Source organism: Sinocyclocheilus rhinocerous, unplaced genomic scaffold (genome assembly GCF_001515625.1).
Source record: "Sinocyclocheilus rhinocerous isolate Xijiao unplaced genomic scaffold, SAMN03320098_v1.1 scaffold448, whole genome shotgun sequence".
Taxonomy (NCBI): domain Eukaryota; kingdom Metazoa; phylum Chordata; class Actinopteri; order Cypriniformes; family Cyprinidae; genus Sinocyclocheilus; species Sinocyclocheilus rhinocerous.
This window is the reverse complement of record NW_015651514.1, coordinates 1,105,270-1,112,925: the sequence shown is the minus strand read 5'-3', so window position 1 is coordinate 1,112,925 and position 7,656 is coordinate 1,105,270. Positions and strand designations below refer to the sequence as shown.

Below are 7,656 nucleotides of genomic sequence, written 5' to 3'. Positions count from 1 at the left end.
TTATTTACTGTCTTTATATTTATTTTGAAAGATGAAGCTCGCGATTATGGTAAGGGGCGTTACATTTCCGACGAGTGCTTGCGGTGTTCGGCCAATCACAATGCACTGGGTCAGCTGGCCAATCAGAGCAGACTGCGCTTGTCGGAAGGAGGGACTTTGTAGAAAACGAAGCGTTTGAGAGAGGCGGGGCATAGAGGACCTACAATAATGTACAGTATTTGAAAAATAAAGTGTTTTTTGAACATTAAAGCATGTCAACATATTCTGTTACACCAAATACACAAAATAATGATCTTTAAAAAAGCATCATATGACCCCTTTAAATTGTGTTCCGAAGACAAACACAGCTTTTATGGTTTTGGAACGATATGGGGGTAAGTGATTAATGACCAAATTTTCATTTTGGGCTGGAGTATCCCTTTAATATACTAAAATAACACTGCAGGTTCCTCTGTGAACTCGAGGAGATACATCCACCACAAATGACCTAAAACGTTGAGACATCAAAAATGATGAATAAAGCTGAAGCTAGTGACACTTACATGTCTAAATATCCAAAACCTGAGCATCTAACCCATTTGTTTCCAACTAAATATCACATAATGAACCTACAAAGACTGAGAAACAGCATTAATGGCACTGTCAATCACACATTCTAGGTTTAGGAAAGTTCTAGCTGAATTCCAACAACTGTCATCTGTTCTGAGTTGAAGCCCTCTGGCTCATGTATTAAACCCCTTTAATCAGGATTCTTATAATAACTTATGAAGTCGACAATTGGCTACCTGGTTAAGCGCATGAGGATGTATTTATAGACAGTCAGTGGTGGGGAATGGGGTTATATATATTAAAATCAGCATTTCCACCCTGTCTGGAATCACTCGTGCCTTGTCTCCTGAATTCAAGAGTTAAGATTATGGTGAGTTTGCTTTGTCATACATTTATTCATTCATTTACTCTGTCTTTGATTATCAGCAGACATTTACTCAATATTGTCTTGATGCGTCCAAACGAAGATCTAAAAAAAAAAAGAGTTGATTTCTTTCTGTCTGTGTTTGAATCTGAAGTTTAAGTCTGCTTCATCAGAGTCACTTACATCTGACTCATCCGCCTCTGTTTTATTCATTTCACTTTCTACAAATAAATAAGTGAAAAGTAAACTGTTTCTGTTCTCAAAGATAGATATAAACATTTCATTAGCCAAAAATCGAAAAAGGAGACAGGTGACTCATCTATTTATCGTTTTATTAATGTTTCAACTGTTTCTCCTAGAGAGTAACGAGAGCAAATGAAGACTTTTCGCTCAAAATGTGTTTTTCTTTTTCTTCTTTTTTTTTTTATATTAAAAAGACCAAAGTGACCTTTTAGAAAAAAAATCTTTCAACTGCTATCACATTGTGCTAATAAATTATATATAACTATATATATAAATTATATATACAGTATACAGTGTATATATATATATATATATATATGCACACAGTAAAAAAAATTAATTAATACAAAATATAAAATAAACTAAAATAAAAAGGTACTGATAATTTTCTACCAGGACATCCATTAATTTTACAGACATTTATGTTAAATTTAAAACAGACAGACAGACAGACAGACAGACAGACAGACAGATAGATACATAGATAGATAGATAGATATACAGACAGACAGGCAGACAGACAGACAGACAGACAGACAGATAGATAGATAGATAGATAGATAGATAGATAGATAGATTTGTGTGTGACAAAAATTGGACTAGAAACAATTTTCACTCAGAAACTAGTACATTTCACAATTAAAACATGTTTGATAAAAATCAAATTCAAATGAGTTGAGCTACTATCCACATTGTTACTTTTATAGTTCTATTACTGTGTGTCAACCGTCTTTTATTTCTCTGAAGGAATTTTTGAGACATAGTTGAAGTTGATACATAAATAAGAACTCCCTTGAGTTATGATCCTTTGAGCAATAACATTTTCCTCTGGGATTATTTATGCTGTTTATTAAAAAATCCTTTGAAAATCTCAGCATATTTCCTGGTTGAGCTCTGGCCTCGTCTACAGCACAACTGTTGAGATGCAATCCAGACAGAAGGCAGACGAGCAGCTGTCGAGCTGCCATGTCATCGAGCAGAAACGCTTCTCGCAATGTTTTCCAAATTCTGTGTCAGGAATGTAAATAGTAGCGATTAATCCCTGTCTTGGTGGGATTACCTATCAACAGACTCAGAGACGAGGCTGTCAGCAGCCAGCAGCCAGCGCCAGTGTGTAATCCCACATCTGATCCACTGGCTGAGTTCTCGCTCTCCGAGCTAATTACACATCCTGCAGGACACCAAACATCCACTCTCACACACTCAACACGTCACTGCTCAGAGGATGCTCCTTCACTCCTCAGGAGGATGATGCTACACCTAAAACTCCTTAAGAGAAATGCAAAAACACAAAAGAGCTCAAATGAACGTGAATAGCAGCTCAGGAAGAATGTGCTGAGAAATATTTGAGTTAGTAGCACACTTTGAGACAATGTTAAGAGTCGTCGTGTGAGATTTATGGGGGCCTTTTCGCAGGAGACTTCAGCAAAAGTTTGCATTTAAACAGACTTCCGTGTAGGAGAAACAATTGTGATATTAAAGTCAACTTGAAATGGCATTTGCAACCCATTTTACTGGTGTAAAAAAAGTTTGGAGTCTGTGAATGCTGTTGAAAGGATGCAGTGATGCATTTGTTTGAATAAAACTACAGCAAAGACAGTAATATTGTGAAATAGTATTTTAATTTTAACTGTTTTCTATTTGAATATATTTTAAAATGCAATTAATTCCTGTGATTTTCAGCATCATTACTCCAGTCTTCAGTGTCACATGATCCTTCAGAAATCATTCGTATATGTTGATTTGCTGCTCAAGAAACATTTATTATTATTATCAATGTTGAAAACAGTTGTGCTGCTTCATTTTTTATGGAAACCACCATTTTATTTTTAGTATTCTTTGATGAATAGAAAGTTGAAAAGCACAGCATTCATATGAAATTGCGATCATTTGTAACATTATAAATGTCTTGACTGTCACTTTAGATCAATTTAAAGCATCCTAGCTGGAAAAAAAATATATACCTTTCCAAAATAATGACTCCAAACTTTTGAACAGTAGTGTGTTTTCTAGTAAAACAAGAGGTAAAATTCATATTATCAGCCAAAAAGAAAGACGTTTCAGAGGGTTTTTGAAGCATGCTATTCTTCTTTTTGGAGAAAGATTGCAAAAACTAAACTAAAATCATGTTGGAATAAAGTGCACCAATGAAACGGCATGCCAAAGCGTACTTCTATTTAGCAAGTCGCATGTGATTATTCTGCGCAGGCACCCAAAAAGGCAAAGAAGCGGGCAGAAGGAGCCAATTCAAATGTCTTCTCCATGTTTGAACAAACACAGATCCAGGAGTTCAAAGAGGTACAAACCAAGCGCTCGTTTGACTCTAATTGCTCTGACAATTGTCTTTATCGTGACTCTTTCACTGTGATATCGAGCATCTACAGCGAGATTCCCGTATGTGACTTCAATATGTCAGTGTTCATCATCGCTGGTGAATAATTCAGAACGTGTCAGTAACGATTAGCACAGCGGAGTGATTTACACCCTGAACACACACTCGCTCACATACACTCCAACCTGCTGTCAGGGCCCTGAGATTTGCGTGGAAAATGCAGCAGGACAGACGTTCTCTCTGGTCTCAAAGCGGCTGTGAAAAGATCACGACAAACAGGATAAGCATGACGCTGATCCGAGATGGCAGTGATGAGAACGTGCAGACAAATGCTAGCCGTCTTTCTCTCTCTCTCTCTCTTTCAGTCTGTCTCTCTCTCTCACAGATCACTAACAAACACAAAGACACCAAGTAAAGCGGAATTACAGGAATTATAAATACACAACTGAGGGAGTTTTGCAAAATAAAACACTAAAAAAGCAGCATGACAGTGAGGTCTGACCTTTAGTTAAAGAATGAATTTGTGATTATGATTATAAATACACGCTGTTATTTTTCTGTGGAACACAAATGGATAATTTTTTTAAACTTTCACACTAAAAAAAAAATAAAAAATACCTTAAAATATCTTAACAGTAGGCCATGTGACTTGAGAATTATATTCCAAGACTTCTGGAGTCAACCGATAGCTTTGTGTGAGTCGCAAACCGTTATTCAGATAACCTGTCCATGCCACCAAAAATTCTTGTCATGGCTTGTCATTGGTTTTGAGTCAAAGCAGGGTTACTAACAAAAACTAAAACCTTGAAAATAAATAAATACATACATACATTCAAACATACATACATAAACTTCAACTGAAATTAAATATTAATAATTTTAATAGTTTAATTTAATAATAATAATAATTTTTAATATTTATATTTTGTTCATTTTTATTTCACATCACAGCACATCAAGTTACTAAATGAAAATGATAAATGTTGCCTTGGCAAATAGCTGTAATAAATCATTTCAAGGTTTTTTAATATTTTATTTCAGCTAGTTGCTAAAGAAATATTGTTCATTTAGTTTAACTTGATGAATAACTGTATAATAATAAAAGAAAAAATTAATAAAAAAATTAATAAAAACTGTATATTGTGCATATTTAAAAAACGATAAAAATGACAAAATCACTCAAATGTTAGCAAAAATTAAAACACAAAATATATAAATAAAAAAATCACAATGTAGTCATAATAACTAGCATAGAATCTCAACGATACTAAAATAAATCTGACTCGCAAATATGATGCACTAGTTTGAAAAAAACTGTCCTTTAGCACTGCACAGAAAACACAAATAGGTTTGATACAACCTGATGGTGAGTAAATAAATTATAATAAATTAAATTAAGGGGAAGTCGTGGCCTAATGGTTAGTTAGAGAGTCGGACTCGTAACCCAAAGGTTGTGGGTTCGAGTCTCGTACCGGCAGGGATTGTAGGTGGGGGGGAGTGAATGTACAGCGCTCTCTCCCACCTTCAATACCACGACTGAGGTGCCCTTGAGCAAGGCACCGAATTAAGGACCCATTAACTTCACCGTCTTCCTCACCATGTTTGGGGAGAAGCTTAAAGGTAAATGGTGGGGTGAAGTGGTACTAAGAATCTGAAAACCCTGAAGGAATTTTATTTTCATTTATCCAGCAACTTAAGACCAACATTTCTGACTGTAACTTCTTTATCTTTCTTTCAAGTTCTTTTTTTAACTATTCTAATATTTTTTATCTAATTATATATATATATATTTTTTTTTTTTTTTTCACTTACATCTACACTACCAATTAAAATTTGGGGTCAGTAAAATTTTAGTTTGAAAAATGAACACTTCTATTCCGCAACGATGCATTAAATTGATCAAAAGCGACAGTAAAAACATGTATAATGTTACAAGTAAATTCTATTTCAAATAAATGCTGTTCTTTTGAGCTTTCCATTCATCAAAGAATCCGGAAAAATAAAATGTATCACTATTTTCACAAAAATATGCACAACTGTTTTCACCATTGATAATATCCAGAAATGTTTCTTGAGCAGCAAATCAGCATATTAGAATGATTTCTGAAGGATCATGTGACACTGAAGACTGGAGTAATGATGCTGAAAATTCAGCTTTGCATCACAGAAATAAATGACATTTTACAATATATTACAACTGAAAACAGTTGTTTTAAATTGTAATATTTCAAAATAATAAAATTTTTACTGTATAAAAAAATGCAGCCTTGGTGAGCATAAGAGATTCTTTCAAAAACATAACATATTTTTAATGTATAATCGAGTTTTATTCTTAAAATCTTACTGTATATTGTACTTCATTTAAACAAAACTCTAGGCGTTTTGGAATAAAGTCTCATGAGTGGACAAGAAATCACACAGGGATTTTCTTTCCTTTTGAAGTCCTACAGAAGCATTTGATCCTATTGGGAATCATAATAGGCCTATAAGGAACTATATGTTCTGGAAGCTCTTGTATGAGCCTGTATGACGATTCCCATAGGATCAGCTCAGAATTGTCCACTAGGAATCCTGTACAAAGTATGTCTTATTGCCTTCCCGGAGGATTTTAAAGACAGTTAGGTCTCTTGTCAGTTTTCTGTTGTGCATTCTTTTTTAAAAAACAGGTGCCGATGCAGAGGAAACCATTCTGAATGCCTTTAAAGTGTTCGACCCGGAGGGAAAGGGGACCTTGAGGAAAGATTTGTGAGTACCATTAAAACAACACAATCTGCCCTGCTTCTCTGCAAATCCATTTCTCCAGAGATTCTGCTTTGTTTGTCAGCTTATGACTTTACAAGCTACTGAAGTAAAAGATGCAGTACATATAGACTTTTCAAACCCTGCATGCATATGCATTCAAAAAATCAATCAATCAATCAATCAATTTTTTATATAAATAAAATATAGCCGTTTGGTTTACACAGGTTGATGTATAATTTTCAGTTAGACATAAATGAAACAAGTCAAATTTCTTTAATAGTACTAATAAATAGAATGTGTTTTGAAAAAAGAATAAGCAGGTTTATATATTTATCTTCATTAAATTCAAACTGTTCCAATATCATACATTTCACTAACTGAATATTGCTTGTTCCACAGCTAGCCATATCTTAACCATTTTCCTACTTTTTAACTGAATAAATATAATTTTCACAATGAACATTTATGCTGATTGTACGCAATCTGAATAAATGCATTTTGAAAACATGAGTATTTAAATGAGATCAAATAGATTTCAAAATCAAATATACTATGCAGTGATGTTTTTGAGTGCAGAAATCATACCCGTTTCATTTATGTATGACTGAAAGTATGCATTATGTTAGGTTTAGGTTTAATAGTTTACATTAAAACTGTGTGATCCAAACGGATGGAAATCCCATATGTAATTAAAATCTTAAATTCATGTCTAAATATTTCCGAGTGTCTGAAGTGTTTGCCAGAAGTAATTCGATTATATCAAAAGGTCAAACTGAAGTTTGTCTCTCCTCACAGTTTGGCACGGATGTTGACAACGCAAGCAGACCGATTTTCTCCAGAAGAGGTTTGACATCTGAGATTATTTGTTTTATGTATGAACGCAGTATGTCACATTGACATTTATATTCTATGTGAATGGAAAGCAGGAGGTGACATTATATTGTGTTTATCTATAGATTATGAATACGACTAGTGAATTTTATACTGTGTAAACCACACAACCACTCACAAAAACACTATAATGCCATTTTTCATCCATCTCTCTTCAGATGGAGCAGATGTTTAGTGCTTTTCCTCCAGACGCGGCAGGTAATCTGGACTATAAGAATCTGGTCTACATCATCACACACGGGGAGGAGAAGAACCAAGAGTGAAATATCTCATGTTCAACAACATCATGATACATGTATGACACAATAAATATTGTCCTGCGCTATATACTGTAGTCTCTCATTTACAGAACTGAACTGAACAATTACACTAAATGAGAATAAAATGCATCTAATATTAGAGTTGGTTTTGTTATTTTACTGAGAAACAGTGCCCAGTAAAACATGTGCAGTCAAATTATTCATAAGCCTATACATTTGCATTCATTTGAATTTACAACAGCCACAAGCAGCATTTGCACAATTAAGTATGAATG

At 34.2% G+C, this 7,656-nt stretch overlaps 1 pseudogene; it reads left to right on the top strand.

The window, feature by feature from the left end:
• The first annotated feature begins 875 nt into the window (after positions 1–875).
• LOC107713024 (myosin regulatory light chain 2, ventricular/cardiac muscle isoform-like) lies at positions 876–7,438 on the top strand (annotated as a pseudogene).
• The last annotated feature ends 218 nt before the right edge of the window (positions 7,439–7,656 follow it).